This window comes from Haliaeetus leucocephalus, unplaced genomic scaffold, assembly GCF_000737465.1.
Source record: "Haliaeetus leucocephalus isolate CR32 unplaced genomic scaffold, Haliaeetus_leucocephalus-4.0 Scaffold151, whole genome shotgun sequence".
Classification (NCBI taxonomy): domain Eukaryota; kingdom Metazoa; phylum Chordata; class Aves; order Accipitriformes; family Accipitridae; genus Haliaeetus; species Haliaeetus leucocephalus.
Genome location: NW_010972587.1, coordinates 69,443 through 97,310, shown reverse-complemented (window position 1 = coordinate 97,310; position 27,868 = coordinate 69,443). Strand labels below are relative to the sequence as shown.

At 42.1% G+C, this 27,868-nt stretch overlaps 1 protein-coding gene across 3 annotated transcripts in view; it reads right to left on the bottom strand.

Moving 5' to 3' along the window:
- SRGAP1 (SLIT-ROBO Rho GTPase activating protein 1) overlaps window positions 1-27,868 on the bottom strand; it is a 151,227-nt gene that overhangs the window by 123,041 nt on the left and 318 nt on the right. The window lies entirely within an intron of this gene.

Genomic DNA, 27,868 nt, shown 5'->3' with positions numbered 1-27,868 from the left:
TATTTTTGAAAGGAAGTCAAGGAATGGAGGGAAAGGAGCTTTAAAAGTAGCAGCAGTTTGTCACACAGAACTATCTAACTGGTAACCAACAGCAAACACCCCAAAACCACAGGAAGACCTTTAAAACTAAGACACTTAACCCCCCACAGCCAGAAAGACACAGAGTGGGCAAGGTCCAGTCACCACAGAAAGACAAACACATCAGTTCAGTGCTCTTCACAGCTGAGATGCAGAGGCAGCACACTTGCTCTCACAGCACAGACTGTTTGATAAAGAATGTAGATGGAAGAGCTCAGAGGTGAGACTCTGCCAGCATTCCTCAGGCAAAAGGGTAGCAACAGCAGCCTCTGAGACATGGGATGCAAAAGGAGTGAGCACAAAAGAAAGGAAGCATCACAGAGCAGTGAAAAATGGTCCTAGCAGTTAAAATAAATTATAGGCTGAGGCATGCAGCAATATGCAGTGCCCTGGCTGCACTGGATTTCAATCCCGTTTGAGTTGAGCAACTCCACAGGTATTTTCCAGAAGAGGTACATGCACAGCAAATATAAGCCTATTATCAACAGGTTTGTCTTCCCAGTTGTCTGGCTGCAGACCCCCTTAGAGGTAATTCACAAACTCCCAAGTGTCCTCAACACTGAAAGCTCTCCATGTAGCAACAGCCCCAAGCTGATGAATTCTAGGATTTTGTATCCTCCTGCCAGGCTGGAATGCTAAAACATCCCTCAGGCTCCTAGACAGTATGAAAATGGTCTCAGTGAATGCAATTACCTGGGGTAGAATCTCTCCTTTTTTTCCCTGAAGAAAAGCCATAACACAGGACAGGTCATTGGAAATAGGCGTCTTGAAGGAAATGATGATGGTAATAATCAGCATACAGAACACTTGCTAGATGTTTTAATTCTGTCATAGAATGTGATATCTCTCTAAAGGTGATGGAGATGCTTTCAGCTGGATCACATCAAATAAGGTAAAAAATCCTACAGTGTTCTGGGTTTTGTGAACATCCAGAAGCCATTTTACAATCTACAAAAAAGTTGCAGTAGAGTCTGCTGTATGTAGAATCACAAACTTGATTTTACAAGTACCTTCTAAAAGAAGTGGCATAGGATAAGAAAGTAACATTTTAAAACACTTGAATGGCAAGGAAGTGCATACAGAATCACTTTGGGTATTTATGTAGGTAATTGGCAGAATATTCCTATGACACTGGGACAACGTAAATGAGGTTAATTTTGCAGTGTGAACAGCAACATGTTGGCTTTGCCCTAAAGTGCAGAGCAGTAACTCCTCACAAAAGAGGAAGGTTTCTCTTCAGGCATCTAAAGCTTAAGCCTGCCCATTTTTTTCAGGATGTGCTGTAACCTCGTCCTGGTTTCAGCTGGGATAGAGTTCATTGTCTTCCTAGTAGCTGGTAAGGTGCTATGTTTTGAGTTCAGTATGTGAAGAATGCTGATAACACTGATGTTTGCAGTTGTTGCTAAGTAGTGTTTAGACTATAGTCAAGGATTTTTCAGCTTCTCATGCCCAGCCAGTGAGAAAGCTGGAGGGGCACAAGAAGTTGGCACAAGGACACAGCCAGGGCACCTGACCCAAACTGGCCAACAGGCTATTCCATACCATGCGACGTCCCATCTAGTATAGGAACTGGGGAGTGTGGGAGGGAATCGCCACTCGGGGACTGGCTGGGTGTTGGTCAGCGGGTGGTGAGCGATTGCACTGCGCATCATTTGTACATTCCAATCCTTTTATTATTGCTGTTGTCATCTTATTAGTGTTATCATTGTCATTATTAGTTTCTTCCTTTCTGTTCTATTAAACCGTTCTTATCTCAACCCACGAGTTTTACTTCTTTTCCCAATTTCCTCCCCCATCCCACTGGCTGGGGGGGGGGAGTGAGTGAGCGGCTGCGTGGTGCTTAGTTGCTGGCTGGGGTTAAACCACGACAGACCTTAAACCTCAAACCTCAATATAATTTATGCAGCCAGCACATTTTATTTAATACCTTAACTCCTGTGGGATAACTAAACAGGATAGATTTTCCTTTAATTGTAATGTAAGGCTAAAAAGAAAAAAAGAAAACAATACCATGCAAACCACACCCGATCCCTTAGATCTTTTAACAGTGTTTTTGGATTTGCTGTTCCATCAGACTTACAGCCATATCTGAAACTAGACAAAGAACATACAAGCAGTGTGAATGTACCAGGAACTACTCCCTCAGCAGAGCGTACTGTACTCTGAAGTTTTTCCTTTAGATTTATTATCCTTAGAAATTTGACTCCATGTGCAAAGCTAGAAAACAACATCTTAAAATGAAACTCAGTAAGTACTTGTGTTGGTACAACTCATGGACATGTCAATAGATCCTCTGTTTGACTCTAGTGCATTTGAAAGGGCAAGACCTTGATTTCCTTCTGGACGTGAAGTTAAACTGAAGCTGAAAAGAGGGGCTGAAGTGGTATTGCTGCTGTGACAGTGACTATGGAAAATCTGAAGCAGTTCTTTTTCAGTATTACTCAAACTAGTAATTAAACCTGACCAGTGCCTGACCAGTTCACTGACGGGTTGCTTATCTGTAGGTGGTAGGGTCCCAGCACAGAGCACCAATGGAGTAAGAAGAACCCTTCCACATATCAGGTAGGTGCAGGAGGTGCCAGGACTGCCTGGCACAGAGGTTGCTGAAGCAGCTTATGACTGTTCCCAGCACTTGCCCAAGCTGGTTCCACCTCACAGTGGAGGGACCAGACTCTGGCTCACGTAACCCAAGTGTCACCCCCAGCACTGCCCACCACCAGACCTCAGAGCTCGGCAGTCCATGGCCTGCAGAGGCTGACTGTTTTTGCACAAGGCTTTGAATTTGCAAAATCTGTACTGCTTGGCTCAAGTACATTTATTGCTTAGTCTACCAGTAACTGTTATATCACAAACAATAGGGAAAAAGCTTCTGCCTGAAACATATACAGCATAAGCTATGTTGACATCATAACAAATGCAGGCTAGCTATGAGAAAGGAAACCGCCAGCCCCCCAAATAGGACACAGCTTCCAGGAAGTCACTATTGATAAATTCCAATAATTTACTTCATGTTTGTTTAGGGATTATTTGCATGTAGTACACTGTAAGGCAGAAACAGCAAAATAATACCAGAGCTGAGCCCAAGCAAGGCAGCAGAAAGCATGATCACAGAAGCAAGGGGACATTGACTGAAGTCATTACGAAGGACTAGTTGCACAAGTGACTCAGCTTTAAGTCAGTGTCAAATTCCTTTCAGTTCTTTCAGAATCATGAAAATCATCAATATTCATCTCTTTCTTGGCAAGAAGTTTCATTCTTCAGATTCCCTTGTTAACAGAATAATCCAGGTGGAAGAAAGTTGGAAGTTTCTTTCTGGAACAGTCAGACCTATCCCTCTGCAAATGATTTTCATGTTATTGGAAAAATACTCCTCTTCTTTAGTTCCATCTTTAGCATGGAAGTATTTCATTCTAGTGACTGCAAGCCGAAGTACATTACCAGGTCCATTACCTCTCACATGTAGAAATATACTCTTCTGTAACTTATACCTGTCTGGCTAAGACATTTCATGCAGCAACGGACTCCCAGGCCAGAGGAAGGGACAAAACAAACAAACAAACATTCATGTACTCCCAGAGCTATGACATTCCTGGGGCAACAGGCCACTCAGAAATTAAGGAGGGCCTTGAGGGGGCTGAAAAATTCCATTATAGCACAGGAGGCTAACCAACAGACTGCTTCAGTAGGATAAGGGTGGAAAAAACAAAACAAAACAAAAAAAACCAATCAAAACCCCCCACACTCTAGTTATTAAAGTACGAATTCTAAACGTTATGAGGTGAATCATTCAACTGGTCTCCACAGATGCTTGATATTTCCCGTCCAGGAACAAGCATCCATTTCATCACTGTGGTCACTTGAATTTTAAGGGTTCCCTCGCCAGCAGTAAACGGATCTGTCAGAGGCCACAAAAGATCCCATACAACAGGAATCAGCTTTATTGCTTTTTATTGTTCTTTCAGGCAAGAACTATTTTAATCTCACCAGAACCTTCGCCAGGCTGCTAACAAACAGGCAAGTCATTTGCGTAGAGGCTTTCACCCCACCATACCAGAAAAGGAGGAAAATGGTAGTTAACACTTGGAAAAAAGCAGTTCTGTTTAAAGACAAAACAAAACAAAAAGCACATTCATGTTGTCAATAAGGAGTATTTGGAAGATTTACTTACTAGCCCTAAAACCTTACATTTTTATAGCATGAAGAGTAAGATATTTGGTACTTGGTTAACCAAGTTACATAACTCGGGGAGACAACTGACCGAGCTCCTTCAGTCTATGTAAGGACACTTTAACATTTGAGGACTAAACACAGAAACATAGCAATTAATGTCCCTGATGTTTTTAACAGTGTACAGCCAAAGAGATTTTCCTCTAATGGAATTACGAAACAGAAGCACGCCTTGTTTAGCACGTTAACAAGCTTGCATTTACTGCTGTCAACATTAGACCTCCCAGTACAGCCATCACGCACATAATCAATGAAAATAGTTTGTAAAATGCCACTCCAATATTAGTCAGGGAGAGTTATTCACCCAAGGAAAGATCTCTAAGTTTAGGAATAAGAGTAGCATTTTTCAGCATGGAAACTGGTTTGTCAACAGCCATTCTTCTCCTGCACAAAACCTCCGACAATGCCAGCTCAGAGCAACAGTGGCCTCATTTACTGGCAGGAAAAAAGGCGTCCTTTTGTACCATCAGTTTTGTGCCCTTTCAATAGCAGCTTCAGTGGTAGACTGGTGTGGACAATCACAGTGACCATCTGTGACTACGAGACAGTTTGATAGCTGCAAGACTAACTTAGGTTCAACATTGCCACATCTTGCCCTACTGAGTCTTTCATATGGCTTTGAAAAACTTAATGAAAATGGATACATTCAAAGCTGAATAAAAAGAGGTCTCAACAGGCTTGACCCTAAATCTAAACAATGGAACTGTAATGCCAGCACCATTGTAGCAACATGACAGATGTAGGTCGTGCTAGCTTTCATCTGTAGCTGTGACTGATAGCTTGCAATTTGCTGACAAGATGTATAAAGTTTCCATTTTCATTTGGTTTGTAGGCACGAATTTCAAGGGTTCAATTAAGATGGAAGATGCACTTTTTTTTTTGTGGTTGTTCTCAGAGAAAATTCTTGCAAAGACTATAGTCAGATGTGTCACTGACCTAGGGACATTCTTGTCCTAAATCCACCCTGCAGAACTTATTCTAGAATTATTCAGTAGAAGGTTCGTTTAAAAAGTAATATCATTGCTTAACCAAAGAGGTTAATTCACAAAATCTTTAGTATCAGTCCAGACTTAATTAGCTATATAGTAGTATTTTCCTGATTGCTTTAATTATGTAATCTAAGTTGGGTTAAATTTAATTAGCTCCCTAAATCCATCCATCATAAGCACGTGTTTGCTGCCAGTACATCTTCACGACATGTTCCGTCCTATTTGGATCAAGGTGAGGAACTGATTTTAAATTAGAGCTAGGGAAAAACAAACAAACAAAATCTCCTAATCTACACAGATGACTTGAAAAGCAGTCACAGGGAGTTTTACAAACAACACATTCTTCTCCATTCTTCCTGGACAGAACAGTGTCAGGAATTACCCAATGGCAGCAGAGCCAGCTAGTCTTAGAGCTGCCCTGGTATGACAAAGTGTCTCCAGAAGAGCAACACAGAAATCCATCAAGACATGACAGCAATCAATGCCTAAGTTCCCCTGAATTTGTAGGTCACCCCCTTTCTCTGTACCCCCTTGTGTGTCTGGGTGAGTGAGCAGGGGAAAAGTTGGCAGACCTCAAATCAGTTACACAGAAGGACATCAGGAAAGCTTCCTGGGTCTTCCTCTTTCTCCTGTAGGTAGAGTAAGCAGTGCCATTTTGCATAGAAACCTCTACCAGGCTGAAAGCAAGCTTCAAGACAGCTGTTAGAAGACTCAGGCAATTTCAACTGGTTGGGGTCATGGAAACATATTTGCTTTTCATTTCCAAAGAAAATGCTTCTTAAAAACAAAAACACACTTTCAAGCAAAAACTACCCCCAACATTTTCCCCATTGCTTGTCCAGAAGGCAGGAGGGTGGAGGAAGTAGAAGTCTGCATGAGATGGCTAGGAAAGTTTTAGTAACTAAGGTAAAAGAATATACCAAGTCATTTTACAGTAGAGTCCTTGAATGCACTCATGCAATGTATTTTCACTTCATTAAGCACATAATGCCATCATCACATAATAAGAATCCCTGTACCCCAATCCCACGTAAGCTGGTGGCAAATGGATCTCCAGCCAACCTGGTGAGGAGAGCTTTCAAATTGGAACAACAGGGGAGGAAGATGACAACCACAATCCAGTGAGGAAGTCGTAGACCAGGATGAGAAGCAAAGGGGCCAGTGTAATGCGGACAAGGGAGACCTTGTAATCAACAAAACAGGGCTGAAGGGGGACCACCTCAAGTGTATGCACAAAACCAAGAAAGTACCTACAAGGATGGTATCATGGGGGAAGCTCACACCTGTGAAATCAGCATGACTTCACTTTGTGAAATCAGCATGACTAGGATACCTCTCTGACATGCCTGTACACTAACATTCGCAGTGTGGAGGAAGAATTAGAGGTTTGATGGCAGTTGCAGGGCTACAATCTCATCAGGATCGTAGAGATGCAGCAGGATGGCTCCCACAACTGGTGTACAACAATGGACAGATACAGGTTCTTTGAGGAAGGACAGGACAGGACAGGGAGGAGAGGGAGTTGCCCACTATGTGCAAAAATGGTGGGAATCCATGGAGCTCTGCCTTGGGATGGGCAATGAGCCAGCTGGGACCTTATGGGTCAGTATTAGTGTGCAGACCAACACGGGCAGCGCTGTGGTGGGTGTCCACTACAGAATGTCCAATCAGGAGGAAGTAGAATATGAGGCCTTCTTCAGACACCTGGAAGAAGCCTCATGTTTGCAGGCTGTAGTCTTCATGGGAGACTTTAACCATCCCCATAACTGCTGGAAGAGCAGCACAGCACAAGCAATCCAGGAGGTCTCTGGAGCACCCTGGTAATGGCTCCTTGACAAGGGTGATCAAGGAGCCAGTGAGGGGAGATCTCTGCTGGATCTCGTACTTACAAATAAGGAAGAACTGGCCAGGAACGTGAAGGTTGGAGCAGTCTTGGCTGCAATGACCATGAGATGGTGGAGTTCAAGATCATATGAGGAGGGAATGAGACAAATAGCAGGATCTAGGAGACCAGACTTTGGTCTGTTCAGGGACCTGCCAGCAGCCCATGGGATACTGTCCTGGAGAGAAGAGGGTCTAGGAGAGCTGGTTGATTTTCAAGGATCACCTCCTCCAAACTCAAGAATGGTCTGCCCTGATGAGCAGGAAGTCAAGCAAGTGTGGCAGGAAGCCTATATAGAAGAACAAGGAGCTCTTGACAAAACTCAAATATAAGAAGGAGGCATACAAGAGGTGGTAACAGGGACAAGCAACCCAGGAAGAATACAGAGACACTATCCAAGTGTGCAGGGACAAAGTCAGGAAAGCCAAAGCCTGTCTGGTGTTGCATCTGGCTAGGGACATGAAGGGCATCAAGAAGGGCTTCTGCAAGTGTATCGGCATCAAAAGGAAGACTAGGGAAAAATGGGGGGCCACTGCTGAATGAAGCAGAGAACATGGTGACAAAGGACAGAGAAAATGCAGCAGTACTCAATGCCACCTTCACTTTGGACTTTAGTGACAAGACTTGCCTTCTGCAATCTCAGGTTCCCGAGACCAGTGGGAAAGTCAGGAGCAAGCAAGACTTACCCTTGGTACAAGAGGATTAGTCTAGGGAACATTTATGCAAATCTGGACATACATAAGTCCACCAGACCTGATGGGACGCACCCATGAATGCTGAGAGAGCTGGTTAATGCCATTACAAGGCCACTCTTGATAATGTCCAAAAGGTCATAGCTATTGGGAGGGGTTCCTGAGGACTAGAAAAAAGCAAATGTGACTCCTATTCTCAAGAAGGAAAAGGATGAAGATCCAGGAACTACAGTTCAGCCAATTTCACCTTGATCCCAGGGAAGGTGAAGCAGCAAGTAATTCTGGAAATAATTTCCAAACATATTAAGGACAAGAAGGTGATTTCAAATAGTCAGTATGTATTTATGAAAGAAAAATCAGGCTTAACTAACCTGATAGCCTTCTACAATGAGATGATTTGCTTGACAGATGAGGGAAGAACAGTGGATGTTGCCTATCTTGACTTTACTAAGGCTTTCAGCACTGTCCCCTACAATATCCTCATAGAAAAACTGATATAAGTATGGGCTAGATGAATGGACACTGAGGTGGACTGAAAACTGGTTGAACTCTCAGTCTCAAAGGCTTGTGATCCGCCGTATGAAGTCCAGCTGGAGGCAAGTCATTAGTGGTGTACCCCAGGGGCTGATACTGGGGTCAGTACTGTTTAACATCTTCGTTAATGACCTCGATGATTGGTCAGAGTGCATCCTCAGCAAATCTACAGATAATACAAAACTGGGAAGAGCAGGTGATACACCATATGGTTGTGCTGCCATTCAAAAGGACCTCAACAGGCTGCAGAAATGGACAGATGGGAACCTCATGATGTTTACCAAAGGGAAATGCAAAGTACCACACCTGCAAAGGAATAACCCCAGGTGCCAGTATACAGTACTGGCTGGGAAGCAGCTTGGCAATAAAAAGTCTTGAGGGACATCAAGTTGAACATGAGTCCGCAATGTGCCCTTGTGGCAAAGAAGGCCAACAGCTTCCTGGGTTGCCAGCAGGTCAAGGGAGGTGATTTTTCATGTCTACTCAGCATTGGTGAGATCTCATTTGCAGCGCTGTGTCCAATTCTGGGCTCCCCAGTACACTGGGCATACTGGAGTGAGTCCAGCAAAGGGCCACAAAGATGATTAAAGCACTGGAGCATCTGACATACAGGGAAAAGCTGAGAGAGCTGGGATTGTTCATCCTGAAGAAGAGAAAGCTCAAGGAGGATCTTAACAATGTGTAAAAATATCTGATGGGGGACAGAGGAGAGGAAGAGAGAAGATGGAGCCAGAATCTTCTCAGTGATGCCCAGGGAAAGGACAAGAGGCAATGGGCACTAACTGCTATTCAGGAAAAAAAGACCCTTTTAAATTTCTACTCTTGAGTTATGTGAGGTTACCGTACTGATCCTTGTGACAAACACAAGTACCAGTCATGATCAAGTCAGGCAACAGGAAGAGTCATTTAGTAGCACATTCTATAAATGCAACACAATGTCCCTGTCTCTCCTTCCTGGTAAAGGATCCCACATGCCAGTTGAGGTTGTTCCAAGGGGAGTGAGGACAATAGCTTTATTCTGCAAATTAATTACTCATATGGGATGCAGCAAAGGGGACACAAAGTGTGGGTCAGGGCAGGAGATTTAAACAAGTTCCGAGTATATTGTTATTGTGAAGTATCTTTTGCACCTCCACTATTAAGATGCACTGTGTTCTGCACTTAAAATGGAATTCACTGTTCACCCAATAAAACTGGAATGTTATATTTCTAGAACAGCCCACAAAATAAAATTTTGACCAATGAAGATCACATCAGTTATTTAATGCAAAGAGCTATGCCTTTCTTCTCCAAAAGCCTGACCAAAAGTCCAGTGAAGTCAACAGTAGCTTTCTTCTGAATTTAGCAAGTTTTGATTAGGTCCTTTAAAAAGACATTATGGATTTTGCTCTGGAAAGCACTCACTAGGTAGGAAAGAGCAGGAGGCTGTAAATACCCAAAGAGATGGGTAATTAGGGAAATGGACTATCTTGAGCCATGTCCGAGAGCTCTTGCACCCAAACAAGGAGTAGAATCAATCGTTTCCCAGACAACAGCAGTCTTCTGTCATTGTTGGATTTGGCATTTAAGCTGCAGAGGACAGGCACAGGACAGATGGCCAAAGCTTCATCACAACCATCTTTTTAAGGTGTTCCTTTAAAACACTCATTTAAGACAGGAGATTATTCCATTGTCTCATCACTCCTAATAAGCCAGTAAACATTAGATAAGACAGTGCAAAAGAAAACCAGTTTCAAATCTGCTAGGCTTCCTCTTACCAGCATCTGTTGAGGAGAGGAGACTATAGTTTGTGTTTTTGCCAAAGGTCATTTCAGAGACAAATCAAGAAACCCTTGAAGCTACTACATACTATTTCTTAAAGGTCTCAGTTTTATAATTTATTGCACACTGGCAATTTGCTGAGACTGCGCAGAATGTTATTAACTTCAAGGCCTTGGCAACACAGAGCAATGTACACCCCAGAACAGACCAGAAAGGATTTATTGTTGTTGTTCATGTTTAAAGGAAATACCGCATTGTATTTAAATCACACAAACTAAATACAAAGATGAGTAAGGGAAGAAAACAATTACAATGCATGTCCAGACCTAAAACCAAAATACGATAGCAGTATAAACATTGCTATTAATTTTACATTGCAATAAAGGTACTTCCTGTATGAATAATTGAATTGAGCCATTGTCGTGGTTTACCCCCAGCCAGCAACTAAGCACCACGCAGCCGCTCACTCACTCCCCCCCATCCAGTGGGAGGGGGGAGAAAATCAGGAAAAGAAGTAAAACTCGTGGGTTGAGATAAGAACGATTTAATAGAACAGAAAAGAAGAAACTAATAATGATAATGATAACACTAATAAAATGACAACAGTAGTAATTAAGGATTGGAATGTACAAATGATGCGCAGGGCAATTGCTCACCACCCACCGACCGACACCCAGCCAGTCCCTGAGCGCGATTCCCTGCCCCCCCCTTCCCAGTTCCTAAACTAGATGGGACGTCCCATGGTATGGAGTACACTGGTGGCCAGTTTGGGTCAGGTGCCCTGGCTGGGCATGAGAAGCTGAAAAATCTTGACTCTAGTCTAAACACTACTGAGCAACAACTGAAAACATCAGTGTTATCAACATTCTTCACATACTGAACTCAAAACATAGCACTGTACCAGCTACTAGGAAGACAGTTAACTACATCCCAGCTGAAACCAGGACAGCCATAAAACCCCAAACCAAACCACTGAATAAGTTGAAAAATATTTCCTTAAAATATCTCGACTCAGATGCTCAGGGATGTGGAGAAGGGTAATCTTATTTTAAGAGCTTCCCAAGTAAGAATTACTGGTTTACAATAAACTCAGCACTTAACTTTGTAAACAGATGTGCCTCTTCCAAACTTCCTCCACCCCATCCATTGTTTCTCTCACACAAAGCAAAAAATAATGCAATTGAAACTCCTGTCCTACTTAAAGGTTTCTTTGTTCTATGATGAACCTTACTTGACTGCTCAATACTATTGCCCAGAAGAACACCACATATTTAAACATCTAATCCCCACAAGGGAAGAGAGTCCATTTGAAGCTCTGCACTAACTATAACAAACTGGCTTGGGGACAAAATACTATTAAAAAATATGTATTAATCTAAACTTTCTTCCTGACTATAACTCTCCACACCCTGCACCCACTTATCCTTACATATCTAACATTTTGTACACTTACAGTCATGTGCAGCTACCTCCTGTACCAGCCCACGAGGTGTGAACTGTGGAGAGGCTTGAAATAGAGACCATTAAGTGACAGAGTTAATCAGAACTAGGTATAGTGTCAGAACACACCACAGGATACTTACTACTATCCATGAGACTTTTGCAAATAAAAGGGACCTCCGCAAACAGCTGCATTTCTCAAACTCTAGCCCTGGTAATCAGTGGCAAGACGTGTAGGACAGCAGCTTTCAGACAAGCTATAGATTTTGCACTCAAAGATAAGTGACCAACAACCTCATCTCACTCAAAATAAATATAAAACTTACTCTTCCAGCTCAGCTTTTTGTAGGCAACCTGCAGACATGAGCCTGTAGCTAATTGAGCTATTTATCCTGCAGAATGATAAAGCAGCACTGATGATATCAACATCACTTGTAAATTCCATAGGTGGGAGCCACTGATCACAACAGTGTCAAGCCTCTGAACATCATTTTGTCAGAAATTTGCAGATGTCTATTGAAATGGTGGTGTTCAGTTCTGTTTGGGGGCACAACAAAATCTAAGAGGCTCCCAAGGGAAATGCATGACAGCTCCTCATTCATCTCTTGACCAAGCATATTACCTTCCCACACATTCCAAGTACGATCATGATACAGGCAAGTGTGCATTCAGTAATGGAACACCATCTGCAACCAGTCCCCAGCCACACAATGTGGTGCACACATACCCTAATTATGTGACATGCATTTCAGGTTACAAGACAACAGTATATCTAGTCACAACAGAAGGAAGACGTGTAGGGTCGTGAGGAAGTGGGGCAGAAAGCAAGATCTTGGTCGCCAAAAAAAAATTAAAAAATCATTGTAATAACAACATGGCCCACAGCTTGCCCCAAAATCCTACCTGGAGCAACTCTCTGGATGAGGTGATTCTGATAAACTGAGTCTGGTCTACGGTCCGCAGGTTTGCTATGTTTGTTCAAGGCTACAGAAATCATCATTATGGATTCAGGGACTTGCATTAAAAGTGAGAAAAAAAAAAAAGACAAAAAACACTTCTTTCTGGTTAGTGCTCTGTGTTTTATACACACACAGACACACACAATGTTCAGCAACACTATCCTGTCACCAAAGTGCTTCTCCTATGACAATGTTTAGGGAAATAGCATGCCGCATTGTGCTGGTTTTGGCTGGGATAGAGTTAGTTTTCTTCCCAGTAGCTGGTATGGGGCTATGTTGTGGATTTGTGCTGAAAACAGCGTTGATAACACAGGGATGTTTTAGTTATTGCTGAGCAGTCAGTGCTTACACAGAGTCAAGGTCTTTTCTGCTTCTCACCCCACCCCACCAGCGAGCAGGCTGGGGGGGCACAAGAAGGTGGGAGAGGACACAGCCAGGACAGCTGACCCCAACTGACCCAAGCGATATTCCAGATCATACGATGTCATGCTCAGCATATAAAGCTGGGGGAAGAAGGAGGAAGGGGGGAACGTTGGGAGTGATGGCGTTTGTCTTCCCAAGTCACCGTTAGGCGTGATGGAACCCTGCTGTCCTGGAGATGGCTGAACACCTGCCTGCCCATGGGAAGTGGGGAATGAATTCCTTGGTTTGCTTTGCTTGCACACATGGCTTTCCCTTTACCTATTAAACTGTCTTTATCTCAACCCACAAGTTTTCTCACTTTTACCCTTCCAATTCTCTCCCCCGTCCCACCGGGAGGGTGCGAGCAAGCAGCTGGGTGGGACTTAGTTGCCGGCTGCAGTTAAACCGTGACACACATCTGTAAAGCAATTCAGCAAACTTTGAAATATGAACTCAAAGCCTTTTAATATTAACACAACTTTTGTTCATGAGGCAAAAATCATTCTCCTCGTTCAATCTTCTGTGGAACCTTCATTCCATCAATATTGCAATTTCACAGCTAAACATATTAATAGGGTCATAAATATTCAGATTACATAATAAAGACAGTGAAAGCAGACGATTAAATGCTGTTAACATTCATTTACAGCAGCTGGGAAGGCCCTGCCAAATGTTGCTTTACATAACAGGTCATGACACTCTGACTGCATTAAGCTTTCTGATCACTCTTCCTTTATCTGCTATGATTTTGAACAGAATACGAGACAGTGCAGACTAACCAATGGATTTAGAAGCCCTTTCAAGCACACCAACATTTCAAAGGTTTAAAAGATTAAAATATCAAAAAGACCCTTGTGGTTACTATGTTTTTGCTATTGCATTTTATAGTGCAGACGTGAAAGTGACGTTCACATCATTTATCTGCATTAGCTCCACAATTCAGTGCCTCCAATAAATTTTAAAAGTGAGTTTATTTTATTGTACCATACTTTGGTTAAGCTATATGCAAAAAAAGGAAAACAATACTCAGTACATTGAAAACACCTCCAGTATAGTTTTCACAAGGCATCTTGAGCACTACTGAAACATTCTGTAACATGTGCATAATCCTGTCCGCAACCTACATTAATTTTGAGAGCTGCATCTGAATCAAGCGATAGTTCTGGCTTTGGTTCAGTATATTCTGCATTACATTTCCTTTGTTTCAGAACAGTCTCTGCTACACTTAAGACGTCAGGATTCCCGAAGCATGGGCATGTGGACTGTGAGACTGGGTCAGAATATTTTACTGTAAAAAACGATGACTCACAGCTTGATTCATTCAGTTTGCATATTTCCATGCCAAAATTAAGGCCAATCCTGCAGACATTTATGGAGATTAGTAGCCGTAGGAAGGTTAAGAGCTCTGGTGAGGTCAACAAATTCATATGTGTAAAGTAAACAAGGCTGTGCTTAACAGGACACACACGGCAGCTACTATACTGCTTGTAAGAGCAATACCACTTCATTCATCCCTCCAGCCCTGCAATTGTTAGCAACTATTCAGAGCACTGAACACATTAGAAAGCCTAATGCTTTAACTGACTGAAATTTTACAGCAGTAGGTATCAAGCTTTTCCTGTAGCCAAGGCTCATTAGAGAGAATTGACATGTCTATCCACAACTGAGGAGTTTCAGCAGCACTTACCAGCTCCAGCTCCACCCCATCCATGTGGGGCACTGCTTCAGCAAGGCCCACCTCACCACTCCGGAAACCACAAGATAAAAGTAAAGGAGACTGACTAATTACCAGATGCTGGCAAAAATCTTAGCCATTACAGGAAAAGTAAAATTCACAAATGGAAATGCCAGTTTCATCAATACTCATTCAGTGTTGTGAAGTCTGCATCAAATTACAAGAAACTCGGAACTTAGTTTTTTGATTTGAGTAAGGCTATCTTCAGTCACTTCTGGGGACTTTTGTCAGTGCATTCAGTCACCTGAAATTAAGATCTCTCTTCACTTTAAATTAAGTGCTCTTGCCCATGTTAGAGCAGGGTCTTGTCCCAGACTTGGGAGAAGGAGAGACCAAAAGTGTTTTTTTCCCCTAAATCAGGTCTATTTGCACAAGAACTACAGAAGAGGTATGTCTTCCCAAAATCACAGACTCTTGAGATGAGATTCAAAGGGGTAATTCCAAGGTTATAAACACACTGTAATAGGAATAATGACCCATATGATCCTAATAACAGGTCTGAATCCCCAACTGTACTATACAATGTGCAAGTTGTAGCATAAAAAATCTCCTTCCAAATAGACCTACAAGCAAGGCAGAGGTTCCTCAACTAGAGGTAGTTATCGCTAATCCCATGATCTCACATACTACTGGTACCTTATGAACTGAGAAAAAAGTAATTGCAGAGATGTTGTCAGAAAAAAAAAAGGTATTTGGAATTAAATTCACTTTCAAATATCCTAACACAAGCAATGCTAAGATGCAAGTCAGATGTTAGAGCTGAGAAAACAACAGATTACATATAAATACTTAGTTAGTGAACTGAAGTTTCTATTAAGTCTTCATATATATGCTATCTCCTTATTTACAGTATCTTTAATAAGCTTATAAGCATCTTCTTATCCAGTAGGAACTGCTACTGATTCAGGATGCATTAGCCATTCATTTAATACAACAGTCAATTACAATTAAAAAAAAAAAGTAATCAAATGAATAGCTAGATAAATTACCAGGTAACTGAGTGGAGTGCAGAACAGAACTAAGAACAAATTGTTCTTTCCAACACAAAATATGCCAGTGCACAAATTCAGAAACATACCTGAAGGGTCTTCTTAAATCCCCTTTTTAAATTAAGTTGAAAAGAATTTGGACATTTCCATCATTTCCATCTTCTTGCCTGATTCTGAGCTACAGTACTTTGCGTACAGCTGTTCAAACAAACTGACTTCACCACATCCAGCTGAAGTAGTACAAGTAAAGAATAGGCATATTAATACACCCAAGCCCAATATCTACAAGTATACTGTATGACCACATGCAATGAATAAATAAGGTATCCTCCGAACACTTCTCCCTCCAGATTAATAAAGTAAGCATTCTTAATTTAGAATGGTCACACAAATATCGCAATTCTACAGCCCTCCCCCTTTTCCATTTCTTTAAAAAAGAAGTAGAGCAGGAACACACACTTGCTAGAATACGTAGTGAGACTTGTATCTCTCAGGTGACTGGTCTACCATGCAATGGATTCATAATCACTCTGTAAATAATTAAATATTCATTAAGTCTAAGAAAAAGCAGGAAAGCTTCAACAAACAAGAAAACAGGGAGACTTGCCCCAGAAAACTCTTCCCTAGTTCTCAGAGCAATCACTTGCAAGGTCGGAGAGCTGGATTCAAGACTCAAAATTGAGTAAGAAAAAGGTAGCAAGGTGTGAAACCAGAGTCCTCATGCAAATACTCTGATCACTAGGAAGGATGCATTGATCAGATTACTAATGGTGCAATTTCATACATATTTTCACACGGCTCAGCAAAAGCAGCTAACATTTTTAGGTCTTCTCTGGTGGCAACTCAGATGACATCAGCATGGATGGGGCCAGCACTTGTCTCTTGCCTCTGCCAGCTGGAGGCAAGGCAGTTACTGGTCTATAAATAAGGGAACTATGATAGTGAGATGCTGTGTTTCAAATTATAACTCCTGCAAACAGTCTGCAGAATAAACATGTAGGCCTGTATATGCAGTCACATAAACATACCCACAGACACCTCTGAAGAGAGACAGCAGCCAAAGAGGAACTAAACATGCCATGTGAAAGGCAAACACAGGAGCTAGAGTTCTTTTACGGATTTAATCCCATGGGATATTTTTCACCCTAAGCCTCTTTGAGCCTATATGGAAGAGTGTGAAAACTGCTGTTGTAGCCTGAAAAGCCTGAGCAGAGACCTCCCCCGTTACACAGAAGCCATTCTGCAACCACCAGGGAATGACACAGAGCTATACTGAACTGGCTGGTGGGACACCAGCAACGCATGCACTTGGTATCTCTTTGAACAACCCCTCTGCCAACCCATCCCCTCTCACCAGTAATCCACTACTTTGCTAGTCAGGGTGGTACCTATTGGAGGAATTGCACTTCAGCTCTTATTTTCATTGAGTTTGCCCTTTTGATATGAAAAAGCGGATTTTCTTGTTCAGCATTATCAAACCAATTATCAGGGATTGTCCAGACAGGTTTCCCAGAGATGTTCTGAAAGACAGGCAAAAGCTGCTAAGCAAATTTTATGCATATTAGCTACTTGGTCTTTGGTGGTCAGAGTTATCCTTGCTCTTTCTTTCACCAGCCTCTCAGTACTGCATGCCTCAAATGCAGCCTACTGCAACATATCTATACTTCCCTAGATTTTGTTTTAGACATAGTAGCAGTTTCATAAGGAAAAGGTGCTCCAGTTTTCTGTATGTAGGTACAATCAGCCAAAGCCACACACAATTCAGTATTCACTTCCACTTGTTCTGCTACGTTAGCATGTAGAAGTAGCACTGGAGCCCTGCTCAAATACAGACTATTTTTCTTGTCCACAGTTTTTCCATTAACATTTACATACTCTTCCTTTACTTAAAAGTACCAGAAACATCTCCACAAGACCAGAAATCATGCTTCCCTAAGGTGCCTTTATTCAGAATGGTTATCATGATAATGCATTAAAACCTTGGCCGAAGACACCTGAAGCAGGCGGAAGTCTCAAAGGAGGGTTGGAGGAAAAACAATAAAACTCCCAACTCTCACACCCCATAACCTCCCAGGCCCAACAGAAACCTGAAAAAGTAACATGTTATTCCATATTCCCAATTTACAGGTTCTGACTTAAACAAGTTTGTTGACAGAGAGCTGTCTGTCTAGACTCCAGTGAAGGTCAGTAACTTCAGTCCAATACAAGGAACAGGATGGTTCGAGATGCTCCTGGCTGCTTGTTTCTCAATATGGCCATATGATCAAGTTTGCAAGGAGTAGTGTATTCCACCATACCACGGGTACTGCTTAAGAAGCACGGTATTTGACCCACAACTACAACATCATGGCATCAGAAGTGGCTGGCAATTAAAGGATTACAATACTGTTAACGATAATCCGATGAGCTCAGCTGCAGATGCCCACGGACTGCTCATAGCAGGCTGCTGGGGAAGAAGCAATGCCAGGCACGCACGACAGCACTTGCTGCCACCAGGCTCTTCCACAGCACCCTGGGAGGAGAGAGAGGAGCCCCTAGGAGGTGGGGACCTGCCACCTGCACTGGGCTCCTTCATCTCTTCTGCACAGGTGAGCTCGTCCCACTCTGCACGTGGCTGTGACTTCAGTGCAAGGGTATCTGAGGAGGTTAACGCTTTTGTTCTATTTTCCGTCATGACAAGAATCTCACTAATTCTATGCACTGTTACTTGGAAACTAGGAAGGCACAAATACATTAAGGCAGCCTTAAAAAAAAGGCAACATAACGCACACAACCCTATGACATTGGGTCTTAACCTCAAGTAGTCTGCTGGGCAGCAAAGACAGCAGAGTTGTCACGTTCTTAAACTTAAATCAAGCGCTTAACTTAAACCAAGCTCTTAAACATACCAGTTATCCCTTTGCAACACAAAACAAACAAGCCAGCTTTCCATTACACAGCTGGTGCTCCGTGGAACTGACACTATTTATGCCAAGAATGCAGAGACACCAATTTGCCACATACGCAAGGACCTATGAACAAGAGTTCATATACTTTCTTTTCCACTAATCATCAAATTAGTGATTTGCAAGAGGAACAGCACACTGTGCTATCTAAACACTTATAACAACTTTGGTGTGTTAAGTATCCTGTAATAAGGGTAAGAACTTTTTTCCTTTTTAGTATATACCTTTTGAATGCCTGCATAAACACTGTCAAAGGAATAAGAGTAACTTTATGCCTATCAACCTAGTCACAACGTGTTTTGGTACAGAGGCATGTATTGCAGTGTATCTAGCAAGCAAGGAGAACAATGACTAGAGGCACTAGACAGCTGTCTGACACAGTGCCCTGAACTACCAGGATTATAAAACTTTAAGGAAAGGGACTGTGTGGATCATCAAGTCCAGTCTGCTGTTACCACAGGCAATCCTATTTTATAATCTTTCCTAAAAGATTTTTTTACTGGATAGTTGGCATCTTAAAAAAAAAAGTTAATAATGAAAGGCTAAAGTTTTGGGTTTTTCAGCAGTAAAAGCAAAATAATAAATCTTCTTGTTTTATAATATTAAAAAAATAATTAAGTGACTTTTAATCCTTTCAATTTCTCTATTACTTTCTAAAATGGTAACTCAGTTGTTGAGTTAGAAAGTTTTGGTTCTGATGCCTGCTCATCTTGGTACTGAACAAACACTTATTTTATCTTGCCTCTGACCTAACACTTTAGATTGTTTATCCTATCTTGTCTTAAAAGTCAGAGGGCAAAAGCAGAGAACAGCAAGGCTTGAAAGAGGACAGGTTGTTGAAAGAACAGAGCCATACAAGAGCTATCACTGAATCTTACTAGACTTCTGCTGTACTCTGTACTTTGTAAACATGAGCAGATTTCTGTGATTTTCAGGAAGCAGATACCCTGGAACCAACTAGAACAGCAGAGACTGGTTTCTTTCACCATATGCAAGAAAGTACACTGGAAAGTGAAAGGGGATCAGCACATCTCCTTATTTAGTTTAACACACAGACAGGGCAAAGCGAAAAGTGTGCACCACTCTACTTCTGATACCTAAAGCAGCATCTTGAAGACTCCCAACACAAGACAGCACCAACAAACTGCTAGCAGATCGTACACGCAGAGAAATGCAGATGAGTAAGCACTGAGTCAGTTAAGGAGTCTGGACAGTCCATTTACATGAATGTGCAGTAGTCAGTTACATTTCCCACAACAGCTAATTATGTAAAGGGTTACAATCATTACTTCCTGGAAGTCATCATCCGGTAAGCCAGCTGCATTTGCTTTTTATTCCCAATAACAAGAAATACTACACCATAAGTGTTCTAACTATATTTTTTGTAACATCTATTTCACAATAAAAAAAATAATTTTATGTCCAGTATATTTTGAGAACGTTTTGGTTAATATGCTAATACAGCTCTCTTGCCTGCTTGTCAGCACTTCTACATGTGTAACAGGAAGTCTCAGGAGGTTGCAACTGAAACTCAAGCAGGTTTTATCGGTCAATAACAGATAGAATATCCCTGTTAACTTGTTGTGTTAACTGATGAATCCATGATCACACTTCTAAGCAAGTTCTACTGAAACTTCTTCTAGAAAAATAATAGACAAAGAAAAGCTTTTTTTCTCTTCTCACCACTCCGTAACTAAAAGCAACCCCTCAGATGCTATGATCAAGGTAAATGCAGATCAAGTACCCACACACCTTCAGAGGGACTTCATTAAAACCAGATTAACTGCACTGTCCTGCAGTGTATAGAGTTAGAAGTTAATGACACAGGTCATCCTTAACTCATTTCACAGATATGACTATTACAGAGTCAAATCATAAAGCATACACTTTCTCCACAGTATTTTCTGAGACCATTTAGCAGTTTTGCTGGTGTTTGTTTCCTAGAGATTTTTCTGATGTAGGAGGCTGGGCCCTTTTCTTGCCCAAATGTTTCAAGTGAAAGACTATGAAGAACACCTTCTCTTCCTACCTGCAACACCTACCTCATTAACATGCACCTAGAGCTAGGATTATTTTATTGTGCAGCCATGAACTAAACCAAGCGTTTTCTCCTTCTAGAGAAGACAAACTGTTCACTATAATGTTTGCACTCACTGACTAGCAGAGAGTAATACAAAGTCATGGCCATGCCTACATACAAGCCAGTTCTTAGAAACAGAACATTAGATTTACTTGGGGTTAATTCCAAAACATTCTTCATTTTCCATAAAGTGATTGCATCTCAATCTCAGGATTTATTAAACAGTCACCTCCAGGTAAAATCCAGGTTCCCAGTGGGTTGTATGATGCAAGATTGAATACTGCATCTCAAAATTCATACAGGTATATGCCTAAGAAATAGTGATGTGAAGAGAGGACAGGGAAGGGGCTATTGAAGAGATTTTCCTTGTTCAGTTACTAAGCTGTAGCTAATTGAAAATGGCTTGAGAATACCAGCGTTTTGCCTGGACAAGATGGATTAGTGGGCAGAGCATAGGTAAAACTTAATACACCACCTTTAGCCTACCAGGTGGCTATAACTGACTTGTGACACACTTCTGTGTCTGCCAGAAGATAACTTCCACAAGCTGCAGAAACAGTAGATTCCTGAGGAAGTGGTGCCTCAGGATTACCGCTCCCATTACAACAGATCAAAGTGAATTGTTTGTCTTAGAGCACTCCCACAGGACCAAGCCGCCATACAAACTGCCTGAACAGCCTGCAGTTGTTTAAGTCTAGGAAACAAAGGAAAAAGAGCAGTGATAACCAACTCCTTTGGTTTTGGTGCCAGATATAGTCTTGGTAATGTAAAATACACGCAGCAAGCAGTCTTCCTGTGCAGACAGCTCTGTCTCTTGCCCAGGAGATGATCCCATGCTCTCGGCAATGGCCCTCTGTGCTTCATCCCAAGTATCTGCTACTGTACAGCCCACCAGCCTCATCCCTGTTAGTGGTACACAAGCAGCAATACCAGCCGTTGTGCCTTCAACCACTGCCTCCAGTTTTCAGCTGTTGCTCTTCCTCCACATGCATACATATATACATACCCCCACAATCTCTTGAACCTCAGGGCATTTGGCATGGTGCCCAAGAGACAAGAAGTGGGGACAGAAAAGACATAACGTAACTTCAGGCAGAACAGGCTATTCATGACTTGCAGCCCCTGGACTGACCAGCACACAGCAAGGTCAGCCAGCCTTGCCTCGGAGATGGCCAGCACTTGATCAGATCAGCCCAGATAGCTCAGAGCAGAGAGCACAGGGCAGTCCCAGGATGGTCGGGTCAGTAAACGGCAAAGTGGGAGAAGCCAGTCACAGAGGAAATGCTGCCATGAGACTAAAACCTGCAGGGAGCAGAGGGCAGGGCACAAGGAGCCCTGGTACACATTTAGACTAATCGATCACACACAAAAACAAACCCCCACACTCCAAAGCCTATTTTGCTCCATGAAAGCCGAGCAGAAGAGTAGATTAGACTCTAATACGGATTAATACAAGTTAAGGTAGCACTAATTTCCACTAGGGAGACTAGAAAGGTTAGATGTGGGATAGCATGACAGCTAGATGTAGCAAGGGCTTGGAAAAAAAGATAAAGGGAAGAACAAGCACCACAGGAGTTCCACTGACACCTGCCTGTCTCCATTTGTGCTCTCCCCCAAGTCCAGCCCTATCCAAACCAAAGATTAGATGTGCTGCACTGTCAAGTTAGTCAGTGATTTCTAATAGGCTGTGTATGGTCAGCACAGGATTTCTTATCCCATCTCAACAGCACTGACCAACTTTTTTCCAGTGCCACCATCCATCACCTCTGACTGACAAGGAGACCAGTTTTCACAAAGGGCAAAACCTAACCCAAGTGAAGTTTGAGGCAGAAAATGAGATGAAATTCAAATCCCATTCTGTCTTACTGCAGCCATTTCAAACCTGTAAGTTTAATTTTATTAGCAACTAGGACTTCAGTTCATAAAAAAGTGACCAATAAAATATAATGGCAGGAAATTAAATGAACCTTAGCATGATTTAGAGCATTGCTCTGCAACAGCGAAACGGCACAGAAAGTATGCTTGGAAAGGAGAAAAAGCCCCAAAGAAGTGATCGTAAAAGGATCCAAACTGCTTCTGAGTCAGAGGCGAGTAAAAGCTTTCTTAGAGACTAACAAAAAAAGCACAGGTATACATAAAACATACACATTAAGTATGCATTATGATTGCCATATTGCCAGAAAGAACCAGTGGTCAGACAGTCCATTCATTGCTTGTCCTTTTATGTGTGCTGTAGCAATTAGGGCTTTATTCACCTTTAAATTCAAGTAAAATAATAAATGTAGTTTCACTGCAGTGCTGGGAGACACCAGGTGCAGTGTGTGGTCAAACCAGGAAAAAAGTCTACTTTCCTGACTCTCAGCTATATTTTCAAAAAGGTACCAAGAAAAGGCATTTTTTTCTGTAGTTACATAGAAAGACTAAGAGGCCCAAACTGCTGAAGTTCCTCAGTCATGACCTCTGGGAAGTAGGCTTTTTGTAGGGCTCCCACCACCCCCCAAATAATTTGGCTATTTACAGCACTGAACTAAAACAAGTTCCTTAGTTTTCATTCCAAGAAAGCCATGAGAAGAATAAGAGTACTGAATATGTAGGTTGAAAAAAAAAAAAAAAAAAGATTGTTCAGTTTATGACTGAACTAACTAAACCTGCAGATATCCCTTCCAGCTGCATAGCCAGCTACAAACTCATTAACATTTACCTGGACAATTGAAGTTTGTACTCTGAAGGGAAGGATCACAGAGCAGGAAGAGAGTAGTGGGGAAAAAAGGTAAGGAACTATCCTTCATTAGCCTATCACTTGAACAATGTGTAACTCCAGTTGAAAAACAGCACGGAGAACAATATCCTTTCTGTATAAAACAAAACTCATTGTGGTCAAGTTCTTTGATCAGAAACATTTCTAGTGAACTACACTTGATAAACTTGAACTTTGGAAACTGGCATCCATTCACCAGAATTTTTCAAAGTAAAACTTGAGAATTCTGGCATCATCCAAGGCACCAAATTTTTCATTACAAAGATTTTTCTCAAAATAGTTATCAGGTTAGTTTACTAAAACATCAACCCAATTTGTATTTCAGAACTCAGAAAGGCTTCTGTTGTTTTAATTCTAGATTGTTTTAATCTGAAGTAAGCCAAAGTTCAGTTTCACAAATTAGAATTTTCATTTTCCATAAAAATTAATTAGGCAATGTAATAGAGTGCTAACAAGTTGTTTCTGGTGGGAAATAGGAGTATTTTGTTCTGAAGACCGCGCAAACACTGATCTTAGGGAAGTGTCTCCCTTCACAAAGCTGCTTTTGGGCTTATATTTCCACTCAGTCACTTCCAGCTGGAACATGAAGGTGGAAAAAGGAAGCATCTAAGTAGGTCTTCCCTCAGTGCTTTGCAGCTAGAGATGCAGTTTCATAGGAAGGCCGAGAGACAAACTCCAACAACCCTCAACAGTTCAAACCATACAGAGGATCTCACTGAATAGACAGGCCCAGATATCAGTCAGCACAATGCTTACCTCTTCAAAGCACACTTCTCCTGCACATGGAAGGCCAGTTACAAGTCTTAAGAAGGTAAACATGCCAGTTTAACACTTGAATGATCTGAAAGCTATTATTGAGCAGCATCCCCGATCCTCTGCTAGCTACTACTACACATTTCTTCTCCAGAGGGATAAACTTTTGAAGGGAGGCAGGTATTCAAGATCTCACTAGCTCAGCCCTTTACCATACCCGAGACACCCACATGGACATCAGAGGATGCTCTTGTATTTCTTCGCTACTGTGGACTGCTTAGTAAGTTTATCAACAGATGCTACTTGACATTACCAGTAGTACCAAGGAACAGCTGGTCCTCAGAACACAAAAGGTATGATAATAATAGGCTACTACAGTCAACTGAGCTTTGAGTTAAGAAATGCTGTGTATAAATCTAAGTAGGGTCACATATCAGAAAGTTAATAACTCAACTCCTAACTACACCACCAGTCTGTGGCTCATTTAAACAGGATTCCCTCCACTTTCTAGCTCTAGTCATATCCCCCGCCCCAGTTGCAAGGTTGGTAGGCAACCTACCTCTAATGATTTCACAGGGCCTATAAAATTATCATGTTCTTCAGAAAAAACATGTACAATTGATAGTCTGGATGATGAGGGATATTTTAAGAAGTGATTTTACTCAGTAATCCAATACAGTCTGCAAAAAGTCTACAAGGCACATTGCCTGAGCCATTTTAACAATAATATAAATCGTTCCTCAGAACTGTTAAAGTGTTCTTGAATAAACAAGCTCTCGATGCCTTTCCTAAGCTTTTGAATTAGAAAGCAAAACATTGCTGAGAAGTAGGTGCTTCAGCAAAATTATCAAGTAACAAGGTCATACTGGAACTGCAGCATATCAAGATAGCTCACTTCCAACGAGTAAGAGTTACAGAAGCAAGCAATACTTACCACATGCCTTTCTGTCTAGAAATTAAGGTACCTATGTCATCATAATATCCTTACATCCCCCAAAACAATGGGTATAGGTATCCATCTAGACAGATCTAACTTTAGCATTAAGACACCCTTAAGAAATTTCCTTCTGCTTTCTATATGCTGTGCAGGGAAGTGAACACAATTCCCTTACTGTTACAATTGGGATAGTTCTTGACAGAAGTTAGGCTGAAGAACAGGGATGCTGCAAAAAAATGTGCAATAAGATGTTCTGCCCAGCAAGTCAGAAGTACCTTGTCCACTTCAGCTTGACAAACAGGTAACATTTGCAGGCTTTCTACTGTTCCTGTATGACCTCCACTAAAGCAACAGCCAAGCTACTGATACTGCTAAAAGTCCAAGGAGAAGATGTCAGTTTACACCATCCAAGAACCAGGCAGAACAATTAACATCTGTTACTGCTTCCTATTTGAGGAGTTAAGAGCAGAAAAGCTATGTGAAGAATGGCACTGTTAAATCCTCATTTCCAAATATGGCACCATATACATACCCTACAAGTCATGTACATTAGAGGCCCCTCTTTTCTCCAGTATCAATATTCAGACCTCTTACAACAGGATTTACAAATGCACACATCAGTCGTATGGTTTCTGAATCACTAACACTGGTGTTCAGCATGCTAGCCTCAATGCAATCTCATAACAAGGCAAGGGATGTATGTGGTGTTACACCCCTTTGCACACTCCTGTCCAGAGGACCTCAAATGGCTAGTTTGCTGTTAAATTGTCCACATCCTTCAGGCAACTAAACATGTCAGCAGTGAGAAATCGAGAAATCAGCTAGCCATTGCAAACACCAGAAATCATAAGCAGTGAAAGCATTCTGGCCACACCCTTTCTCCTGTCCTAATGTATGAAATTCCAGGTAGTATACACGGACCTGCCTTTCCTGCATTTACATTCCCTTAAACTTACCTTGCTGGCTAATTAGGACTGATTCCTTAGCCCTTGAACCCCCCAATATCAAAAAGATTTTCAAGATATCACACAATGGTATCACTACTTTGTTACAGTATCACTGAGCTAGCATCAAGCAGAATTATGTCTTAGTACAGACAGTTCTTGCCACCTGAAATACAGCTATAGTGATGCTGGTTAAAGGAAAAGCATTTCTGGCTACAATTTCTAGCCCAGCATACTTTTTCAAACAGCTGCTAATCAACAATTCAGGCGAGACAGTTGGGACCAGACTGTACACTCCCCAGACCACCACAAAGGAGCAAAGCAAGTCAGAATTCTTACTAAGCTATGTTTACAAATGCCACCTCCCTCTGCAGTTATGACGGGGGACCATGGCACCAAAGGAGAGCCAAGTTCTCAGAGGTGCTTTCTACCTTAATCTTTGTTGTTTATGAAACAATCCAATATATGTAGCTGAAGAGCATGGTATTTTTTCTTCATTATTCAAAAGAAAAGAATGGCTTATATAGCAACTGGCTGTAGTTAATAAAGGCTCAGCCTGTAACAATCATGTTAGGAGGAGGCAAAGAACAGTCTGCAGGTTCTGCAAAGAGCTTAGGATATTGAACATTTTTTTCTGCTCCGTGATCAAGACAAATCTACACCAGCTCCACATAAAGGCAGAAGCACCAATCCTCCAAGGGCTCAATGGCAGTGAATCCACCAGCTACATGACTGCTGTCTCAGCCCTGCCCATGTCAAACAGACACTTGAAGCATGGCCTACCTGCCAGCTCAGAGAAGACCCCTCACTACCCACCTATCTGGCAGGTCTCTTATTTCAAGACTAAATCCCTTCCTGGACCCAAAACCACTTTCACTGGTGACAGGTATTTTTCACAAGAAGTTAAGCTTAGGAAGAATAAAACTCAAAACCTCTCTCTTTCCTCTTAAGAGAAGAAAAACCCAACAAAACTCCAAGAATTGTCTTGAAAATTTGACCTCACAGGATCAAGTAAGAGGAAAAAATACTGTGCAATTACAGAAAGTCAACAAATCTTTGAACAGCTGAGGAGTGGTTCCTCCCACCCCATTTCAGACACCTCAGTTTGAAGGTCCCCAGCCCTTGCATGGGGCAGGAGGGCTCCTGAAGCCCACGGACCTGCATATGGGGACAGTCCGTCTCCACACATCACAGACCGCAGGCAGCATCAAGGAAGGTCCACCCCACTCAATTTAATAAACAGAGTTCGAGTGTCACATAGATTTTTAAGGCTGCATTTCAGGTTTGTGGCCATCCTCAAAGCTTGGATTTATTGCAATTTGTGTATTATGCAATATACTCCCCGACAGCACCCAGAAGAAAAGGATGTGCACCATGAGACCCACACCCCATCGCCCATGCCGCTACTTTCCCACCCCCTCTTCCACCAAGACGCTGGCAGAGGGGAAAACGCTAGGCAAGGAGAGGAAACTCGAGGGTCTGGAAGCGCTGGTGGCTCCAGCCAGGGTCCACTGGCGCTGTCCTCGGCACAATAGTCGCATGCAATACAGCCGGGCGATGCGAGGCTGAAATACTTCCTGGGTGGCTGAACGGGCTCATTCAATAGCCAAGGATAATTCTTTATTAGCCATCTTCTACGGCGCAACAGAGAAACTACAGCCCTGAGGGGAGGGTGGGGGACACCAGCCATGTGCCTTAAGAAAGGGGCATGGCTTACTATTGTCTCTCGCCTCAGTCTAACTGCCAAGCCTTTTTTTTTTTTA